General features: G+C 42.5%; 1 protein-coding gene across 4 annotated transcripts in view; it reads left to right on the top strand.

Moving 5' to 3' along the window:
• Positions 1-3580: 3580 nt before the first annotated feature.
• TNPO1 (transportin 1) overlaps positions 3581-9601 on the top strand; it is a 70625-nt gene continuing 64604 nt past the window's right edge. For 3 of the 4 annotated variants that reach the window (XR_007630585.1, XM_050329626.1, XM_050329623.1), the window contains exon 1: positions 3582-3703. The gene's annotated coding sequence lies outside the window, so the exon portion shown is untranslated. Of the gene's footprint in view, positions 3704-9601 lie in introns of all 4 variants that reach the window. The other variant, XM_050329627.1, reaches the window with a different exon arrangement.

Genomic DNA, 9601 nt, shown 5'->3' with positions numbered 1-9601 from the left:
AAACAGTATTACAAGTCTCATTTTAAATTACATGCATGGGGTGGACTAACCAGTATGCTGGTATTGATGTATCGGCAGGATATCAAACAGGCAGAAACTGTCCTTTCCTTCTACTGTTTCCGACAGTCCCTCCCCTATACCTGGCTCCCTGCTTTCTGTCATAGGATGTGAATGTCATTATCTTTTGAAGACATCCACCTGTCAGTCAGATTTGACTGCTGTTGACCAACAGGTGGAAAATTGTCAGGAAAAGAATAGCAGAGGATTGGGCATCCAGACAGACAGAATCACACAGAATCTTTTTGTGAGGAAAGCAGGCCAGGATTTTGCCAGTAGACTGCTGGCAAATCTTGAGGTGAGCTATAGGACATATGTCTCTGTACTCAGGAAGGCTGAACTGAAAGATACAGCCCTACCCACCTACTTTCCTGTTAGCTGAAAGATTGGGTTTTGTTGAGAATGTGAATATACAGTGATTGTTGTAGGTGTAAGTATTAGGATATAAGTCAGTGTAACTAAATACAGCCTATAACTACATTACAATCTGCTCAGAACATTACACAGCAAAATAATACTTGAGAAAAATAACAGGTTTTTAATTGGACTGTGTGGGTAGGAGTTTCAACAGAGGGAGAAGCCTTTTGAATGTGCACGTATAGATCTAGCAGCCTAAGGAGATGTAGACATAGTACTGAAATATTAGTAATTGCAAGACCATAAGGCATCCCACAAAAATCATCAAATTTATGAGTTGGAATAGATAATGGACATATTATGGGTATACAGTTCTGGTCTCCCTAGAGCCTTCTCTTCTCCAGGCTGAGCAACCCAGCCCTCTCAGGCTGTCTTCATAGGAGAGGCATTCTCTGACTGTCTTTGCAGCCCTCGTCTGGACCTGCTCTAGCAGGTCCGTATCTTTCCTGTGGTGAGGACTCTAGAGCTGAATGCAGAAGCCAGAGGAGGAGAATCACCTCCTTCAGCCTGCTGGCCCTTATGTCTTTTGATGCAGCCCAGTATACAACAGTCTTTCTGGGCTGCAAATGCACACTGACAGCTCATGTCCAGCTTTTCATACACCAATATCACCAAGTCTCTCTCCACAGGGTTGCTCTCAATTCATTCATTCTCAGAGAAGTCTGGGAAGACCCTGCCTGTGCGCTTGCATTGGCTACCTAAGATGAAATCCAGGGTTCTGTACCTTTGCTGTCTAGCCTGTAGCTTCATTTTTGACTTTTTATGATTTTTGGCACATGTGTCAGACACCTCCTTTGGATCTGCTGTGCTGGAGGGTTGAGAGTGTAAGGGGGTGTGGGGAGAGGATTCCAGCCTCGGGAGCATAGTGGAGCCCAGGGGGAAGGGTTCCAGCAAAACCTCTACTCTGGACATGAGGAGAGCAGACTTCAAGCTGCTCAGGGAATTAATAATCAGTGCTGGTCACTTTTCAAACATCACCTCCTAAGAGCACAAGAGCAGGCAATTCCCAAATGTCAGTCACCCATGTGACGCAGAAAGCCACCTTGGCTGAACAGAAATCTTCTCTTGGAAATAAGGCACAAAAGGAATGTGTATGCCCAGCAGAAGCAAGGTCCTGGGAGAATTCAGAGATGCAATTTGCTGTTGTAGAGAGAAAATTCTTGTGGCCAAAGCCCAAATCAAGTTGCATCTGGTCAGAAATGTGGGGACTATAAAAAGTTTTTTCAAATACATTAATGGCAATAGGCAATACAGAAATATCATTGGCCCAATCCAGGATGAGGATGGTCATCTCCCAAAGAGGGACAGAGACAAGGCAGAGATGTTTACTGCTTCTTTTGCCTCTGTCTTCAACACAGATGACAGGTCTCAGTGCCCTGAGCTGGAGGACCATGACTGTGAGAATGATCAACTCAGAGAATCCCAGTCAAACCCGCAATTGTGTGGGACCTGCTGCTCCAGCTGGATCCCTGAAAATCTATGGGGCTTGATGGGATTCATCCAAGAATCCACAAAGAGCTGGCCGATGTAATTGCAAAACCTCTCTCGATGGTTTTTGAGCAGACTTGGGATTCCAGTGAGGTCCCAGATGACTGGAAGCTGGTAAACATTGTCCCAATTTACAAAAAGGACAAGGAGGAGAACCCTGGAAATTACAGACCCATCAGTCTCACTTCTGTGCCTTGTAAAGTTACAGAGACAATTATTCTAGGAGGTCTGAAAGACAATGCAATCATTGGTCACAGCCACCATGGCTTCATGAGAGAAAAGTACTGCTTATCAAACCAGATTTCCTTCTAGGACAAGGTAACCTACCTAGTTCATCAAGGGAAAGCAGTTGATGTAACCTTTCTGGATTTCAGTAAAGCTTTTGATACCATCTCTCACAGGACAAAACGTCCAGCACACAGCTGGATAAACACATGATGTGGTGGGTGAGCAATTGGCTCACAGGTCAGACACAGGGGGTAATAGTGAATAGGGTGACATCAGACTGGCAACCTGTCACTAGTGGGGTTCTACAGGGCTCCATCTTGGGCCCTGTGCTCTTCAACACCTTCATAAATGACTTAGATGGAGGACTGGAAGGGATACTAAGTAAGTTTGCAGATGACACAAAACTCGGAGGAGCTACTGACTCCCTTGAAGGCAGGGAGACCCTGCAGAGAGACCTCGACGAATCAAGGGACTGGGCAATCACCAACTATATGAAGTTCAGCAAGGGAAGGTGCCGGATTCTGCATCTGGGATGGGGCAACTCCAGATATATCTACAGACTGAGGAATGAGAAGCTGGAAAGCAGTGTCATGGAAAGGGACCTGGAGGTCCTGGTCGAAGACAAGAATATGAGTCAGCAGTGCCCTGGCAGCCAGGAGGGCCAACTGTGTCCTGGGGGGCATCAGGCAAAGCATCACCAGCCAGTCAAAGGAGGGGACTGTCCCGCTCTGCTCTGCACTGAGGTGACCTCACCTTGAATACTGTGGGCAGTTTTGGGCACCACAATATAAGAAGGATATAGAGCTCTTAGAGAGTGTCCAAAGGAGGGCAGAGAAGATGGTGATGGGCCTTGAGGGGAAGCTGTGTGAGGAGCGGCTGAGTTCACTTGCTCTGTTCAGCCTCGAGCAGACTGAGGAGAGACCTCACCGCAGTCTACAGTTTCCTTATGAGGGGGAGAAGCAGGCACTGATCTCTTCTCTGTGGTGACCAGTGACAGGACCTGAGGGAATGGCCTGAAGTTGTGTCAGGGGAGGTTTAGGCTGGATATTAGAAAAAGTGTTCTTCACCCAGAGGGTGGCTGAATCCAGGAACAGGGTCCCCAGGGATTGGTCAGAGCACCAAGCCTGACATGGAAGCATTTGAATGATACTCTCAGGCACGGTGTGAATCTCTCTGAAGGGATGAGGGTTGGACTCGATGATCCTTGTGGTTCCCTTTCAACTCAGCATATTCTGTGATTCCGTTTTTGCGGGGGACCTCGGGCAGTGGGCTCTGAACGGCCATTTCACAGCCGCCTCGCCCCCGCCCGCCGTTGCCGTTGCCGGGGTGACCGGGGCAGCGGCGCCCCCGCCCCCGGCCCCGCCCTGCGGCCAATCGAGGGGCGGCGGCGGCCGCGCGAGGCTCCCTTTGTTCAGCCATTTCGGGGGCCGCAGCGGCGCCGCCGGGGCTGCGGAGGGAGAGGTCGGGCCGCTCCCTCGCCAATCCCCTGCCGCCGGGCTCTGGGATGGTGTGGGTAGGTGTACGGGCTGCGAGGGGCGGGCTAGCACGTCCCATCCGCGGTAGCCGCCGCCGGGTTCCCTGGCCGTTGTCAGGGGCCTCCGCGCCGCCGTTGGGCGGGAAGCCGTGGGGTCCCGGCCGTGGGGCTGCCGCTTCCGCTCCATCCGGTGATGGGTGGATGGAGGGAGGGAGGGAGGGAGGGATGGAGGGATGGAAGGACGGACGGACGGATGGATGGAACGATGGTGCGTGGAGGGGTGGGACGGGACAGGCGGGGGCTGGAACCTGAGGACCCGCGGCCTGAGGCCCGGGCACACCCCCCACCATCCCCTCCCCAGTCCTCCCGGCTCCTCCCGGTGGCACGGCTGGCGCCGGCTCCGCAGCGCTATAGCGAGCCGAAAAGTGAAAGTCAAGTCGGGGTATAGGAAAGGGGCCATATTCCCTGCCGTGGTTTCTGCCGTGCGTGGGCTCTCTGCTGTACAGATTTGGCTAGGTTGGGGTTTTAATTTGTGTTCCACAAGGAAATATTAGAGAGACGAGAAATCTCGTGTCTGTCTTGTACTTTTGTTTATCTGTGAAGGCTGTTAGATTGGGTACTCAGTGAAAATAGTGGAACTTGTACAGTGTCTGTACAGAGGACAGGAGTGCTTTTTGGGTTGGTATAAACGGCGTGATTAGTCCTTACTGTGAAGGTAATAATTGCTCTCAGTTGACTTTCTGCTCAAGGCCTGCGAAATCCTCCTACTGTGAGGATTGTTCTGCAGCATCTCCAGGCTTCTTAGCCTGTTTGCTTGTCCTCTTGCGTGTTTAAGTAACTCTTAATATGGCATTTGTATACTTCATAGGTGTGGGTAAATCCCTACAACACACATGGAACAAAAAGTTGACTTGTGTTCCTTCTGCACATGAGTAATTAAACAGAAAAAATAATCACGTGCCCAAAATCTTAAAACGAGCCTTTGATAGAATTGGAAACTGAGCCCATAAGTCGTCATTCTACATCTGGTGTGTGAACTGTAGTTATTTTTGAGTTATATGTGGGAGGATGGAGGAAAGGTGCCTATGATTGGGAAGACTAGTTTCTGTATGATCAGAAATACTTTAGAATGCATTTCTTCAAAATCTAGCTAGTTTGTACGCAAAGCAGTATAATACTAAAGAATAATTATGATGCTGAAAAACAGGGTTGAAAAAGCAGTTTATTGACTGTCTTAATGGAGGAAAGCATGGTTAGAATTAATGTTGACTAAAGATCATGATTACTGTTGGATATAGTCTGTGACACATTTCATTGACCTCAGAAATTGATACAAGTGTAAGCACAGCTGCTAAATTGGGCTAAGCATGTCTTGTGATAGGGAGGTGAAAACCAGAGAATAATGGCTTTATGAATATAGGCTTTTACTGGATTATCTGACACACTTTTCTGGTATATTTATTTAGAGTCCACTTTAGGAGTCCTTGTATGTGGACATTCAACAGAACAGGTGTGCTTAATTTTGGGCTCATGGTTGGAACCCCAGGGATGGAGCTACCTTTTAATTAGATTATAAGTATGCACTGAACTGCCCAGCAGATTGGCAGAGCTGGAGTAGAATGTATCCTGTTCCTACTTCAGGCACACCAAGATGCTATGGCTACAGAGGAGTTTGGCAGAAGGCCAAGTATAATTCTCCTTCATCAAAGCTGATGCTCGGAATCTGTCCAGTTGAAGATTGAGACTGAAATAAAGGCTGACATTTTATCTCTGAAATATCTTATTAATAGAAATCTTCTGTAGACCCAGTGTTGTTGTTGTGGTCATAACAAAATTTTTACAACAGGTTTGTAAACTTTGTATGCCCTGATCAATGCATTATTGTCAAGTTGTGCCAGTGACATGAAACGGGGAGGATTTTTTCTTTGCTTTGTTTTTGAAAGGGTAGGACTGCTTTTCCAGTATTTTTATGCCTTAAAGATAACGTAGTTGAGATCAGTTTTGATCATAGAAATGAATTTTACCAGTTAATTTAATTCCAAATTCTACAAACATTTAAGTAGCTGTAGCAGTAGTATGTTTCAATCACCAGTTTCACTGGTGTCCACTCTTTTATAGTATTGATTTGGATTGTTTGGGTAGGTTTTCTACATATATTGATTTAATATATACAATACAATAATTTTATTATGTGTATTGTACATATATAAATATATATGTATATGTACATATATGTATAAAATATGTATTTATAAATATATTAATATATAAAATAATGTAGCTATATTGTACAATTCATACTGAAATTTTGGGTTTTTACTCTCTCATTGGTAGATACATACTTGTGTAGACCCAGTGTTGTTTGGTTTATGTATGTGACTTATCATAAAACAGAGTACGTAATAATTTATTTATGCATGTACACATGGATGCCTTTGGATATGGCATCTTTTGGTGACATATTATGAGGTAAGCCTCCAAATGTCACTTTTAGCCTCTAGAAGGTTTTCTTTAGCAAACCAGACTCCAGAGTGAGATTTAAACAATTTAAGAACAACTGTCTGTTATTTTTCTCTGTGTACTGAATGCATTTGAAATTTTGAGTTTGTGTATATGTGTGTATGTTAATCAAATTTCAAATAAGGCATAAAATCAAATAAAATATTGTCTAAAGAAAACTTTTGGGTTTTAAACCTTGAGTGTAGAACAGAAAGTTACTCTTAAATTATTCTTCTATTAAGTAGGTTAATTTTGTTGATCATTTTCTACAAGTCATTGTGAGATACCCTTAAATACTAAAAATGGACTGCTTATGATAAGCCTACCATTAAGTGTATTAATTTAAATATTAGATCAGTGCTATATGTGAAAGCAGAAGGAAAGGCAAGACAACATTTTTTTGACTGACAATAGAAAATAGATGGTACAAAGATGCAAGAAAACAGTTACTATATTAGGATCCAAAAAGAGACACATTTGCAGAAATGATGGTGCGATAGCACAGATCAGGAGTTTCCAAACCTAATTAGTGGGTGTATGATCATCATCATCATCAGTCACTTCTGGTATCCAGGGTCATATGCTTTTGTAACCATGCAAAACAAGAGCTTCATCTATGGCTCTTCTTCCAGTTTCCCTGCTGCATGTTCCCATCTTTCAAGCTAGAATTGCAGCTGAATGCTTACATTTAACCTTCCTCATCTATTAATGCATCCATAGAAGCTTACTCTTAATTTCAGACTTCAGTCACATCCTTTCTCCTCCACATCCCCAAATTATCAACCATAATTTCCAGCAAAGACAGAGTGGAACCTTGGCTTCCCCTATATGCATGAATCTGCTTAACCCTGTTCTTCCTACCTTACCATGTCTTGGTGCTCTTCCTGTGTACTGAACCAGAAGTGCAAGGTCTTTGTGGGGACAGCAGAGCTGTTCATTATTGTTGAGCATGAGGGGTGGCTGCGGTAGCTCCTGACTGTTCACACAGGTTTTATGGAGGCCAGGGGTCCATTGCTGTGCTGGCTGTGTAAGAGCAGTGAGACCCAGAAGCTGTGGCTCAGTTAAGTTTTGAATGTTTCATGGCAGCAGGCATGAGTGTAATGTGCACAACAGTTTAGACACCTCTTTTATAAAGAAAGAAGGAAAGTCAGTAGCAGACAAGTGTGGAAAGGAAAGAGTAATTTTCATCAGAGACTAAAAAGCACAGATCTGCTTTTTATACCAGATAAGCTAACTAAATGCAGAAGTCCAAACAGATATTTCAGTCTGTTTTACATCAGTTTTGCTTGAGTCAATTCCTCAGGAAAAAAAGTGCCAACCTTAAATTAAAATAAATTATTCTTTCTTGTGCAGGCAAGCCCTGAGCTCTGTGTCTGGAAATCAGGAGTGACTACAGTCCAATAGGTGTAATGTAAATAAGTGGAGTTAGCATAAGAGGTGGAAGTTTCAGTTGTTGAATCTGGGCCATAAGAAGTAGTTAAAACCAAACAAGATGAGCTTTGAATGGAGCAAATGGGAATCAATTGTATTAACGGGAACATAAGACTCATGTAGTTACATTCTTCGTGTGTGAGAAACCAGTCACCACTAGCTGAAAGCATTGGAGTCTGAAGCAAGGATGCTTTTGGAACCCCTTGGAAAAGGAATGAAAGGAGGCCAACTGGTAAGGGGAAGTTGGTTTAAAAAAAACTTAATGTTGTTTCGCGATTCTCTCCAACACACACATGTGTGCACTAATGCAAATATGTGTGTGTTTGTAGATCACATCTTCAGGTATCTGGTTGTCTTAAAATCTTTTGACCTCTCATATATAAGAAGAATCTGGTTGGTTGTTTGGTGACATTAACAAATTACTTCAGACACTTTGATTCCAAAATCTTCCATGTCTCTGTAGGAGACTTTCTATAGTCTCCCTGTGTTTCTCCACTAAAAACTGGGTAATGCAGTAATTTCACACAATTTTTTGCTTCTGGGGAATCCCCTGTTCTCCCAGGAGAGAACTCTATTTGTTCTCTGAGCCAATGAGTACTTGTAATATATTTTACAATCTGTGATGATAATATGTCTTTCAGTTTAGCAAGGAAGCATATTTTTGGTTAGGCACTGTTAATTCTAGTGATTGTCTTAATTTCTTGGTGATTATGCAGAATCAAAATAGCAAACAAAAATTAAAACACAGTTGACAGCATTCACTGCTTCCTTCATTTGCAGGGTACATTTCAAGGTATGCTTTGTTTTGTCTGCTGCTTCCATTTGCAGTCTTTTAAGCTGTGGGGTGGAGAAGTTGATACTGATAAGGGAATACTATGAGAAAGAGGTTAATCTTGCATGTAACCACCACAGAGTTCAGCTGTTGTTGTTTGGGGTTTTTTTCAACTAATTGTTATATTTTAAAGATGAGATATGTTTTTTTTTAATAAGAAAAAATAAATAGAGTATATGAAGCTGCATGTGTTAATATTTTCCTGGTTAATGATACGGGTTTTTGTGTCAGCACATGAGATTGAGAATCAGCAGACATCAAGGTTACTGTCCTTGCATTGTTTCTTTTATGCAAAGTAACAGGGCTAATGGATTATAGTGAGGCTTTGATAACTGTAGCTCCACTGGAGTGGGATTCTGTATTTAAAAAAAAAAAAAAGTTTAAATAAGATAGCAGAGGCTACCTTTTTATGATCTCATTTACCACACTTATTTCTTGAAGCTTAGGAGAAAGAGGATAACCATAAAAACAAATAAATATCCTAAATTATCTGAGGTCATACAAATTGAACTTATATTATGGTAGAAATTTTAAATTTTGGCCTGTGAATTATTGGTAATCTTACTTGCTTTTTTCACAAATATGTTACTTAGATATATTTGGTTCTCATGTAAAATTCTATATCTAGGGAGAACAATAATAGAAAATAACATTTATATTTTTCTTCCAGTTTTCTTCATGCTCTTGTTTTATCACAGGTAGTAGCAGAAATCATAAATGTTAGAATTGAGAGCTCTGGTAATAAAGTGATAAATAGGGAGGAGAGACATTACTTTGAAGAGTTATCTGATAAAGGAGGATTTGATACCTGTGATAAAACATTATATTTGTCAGAAGGAATTCTAGAAAAGCTGCTGTAGTAAGCACATACTTTTAAGCTCTGCAGCATCCCTTCTAGTGTCTTCTGTGGAGCTTACAAGAGATACCTCAAGTTCAGAAGGGTTAGGTATAGTGTAAAATTTTCATAGAAATTTAAACCTTAGATCCTCCAGAAGATGATATCAATGTAAGATAATAAAATTTGTGACTCCATTGTGACAGTATTGTGTAGATTAATGACTTCAGCCTTGCTCTAGGAAGATCTGAATGAAAGCAAATAAATTTTTACTTGAGTGAAGTTCAGCTGTCCTGTTTACATTTTCTTTGAATGTATATTAGAGAAAACTCTTTACTAT

This window comes from Myiozetetes cayanensis, unplaced genomic scaffold (assembly GCF_022539395.1).
Source record: "Myiozetetes cayanensis isolate MyiCay16 unplaced genomic scaffold, myiCay2020 scf4, whole genome shotgun sequence".
Classification (NCBI taxonomy): Eukaryota; Metazoa; Chordata; class Aves; order Passeriformes; family Tyrannidae; genus Myiozetetes; species Myiozetetes cayanensis.
The sequence above is the reverse complement of the archived record's forward strand: the minus strand, read 5'-3'. Positions and strand labels throughout refer to the sequence as shown.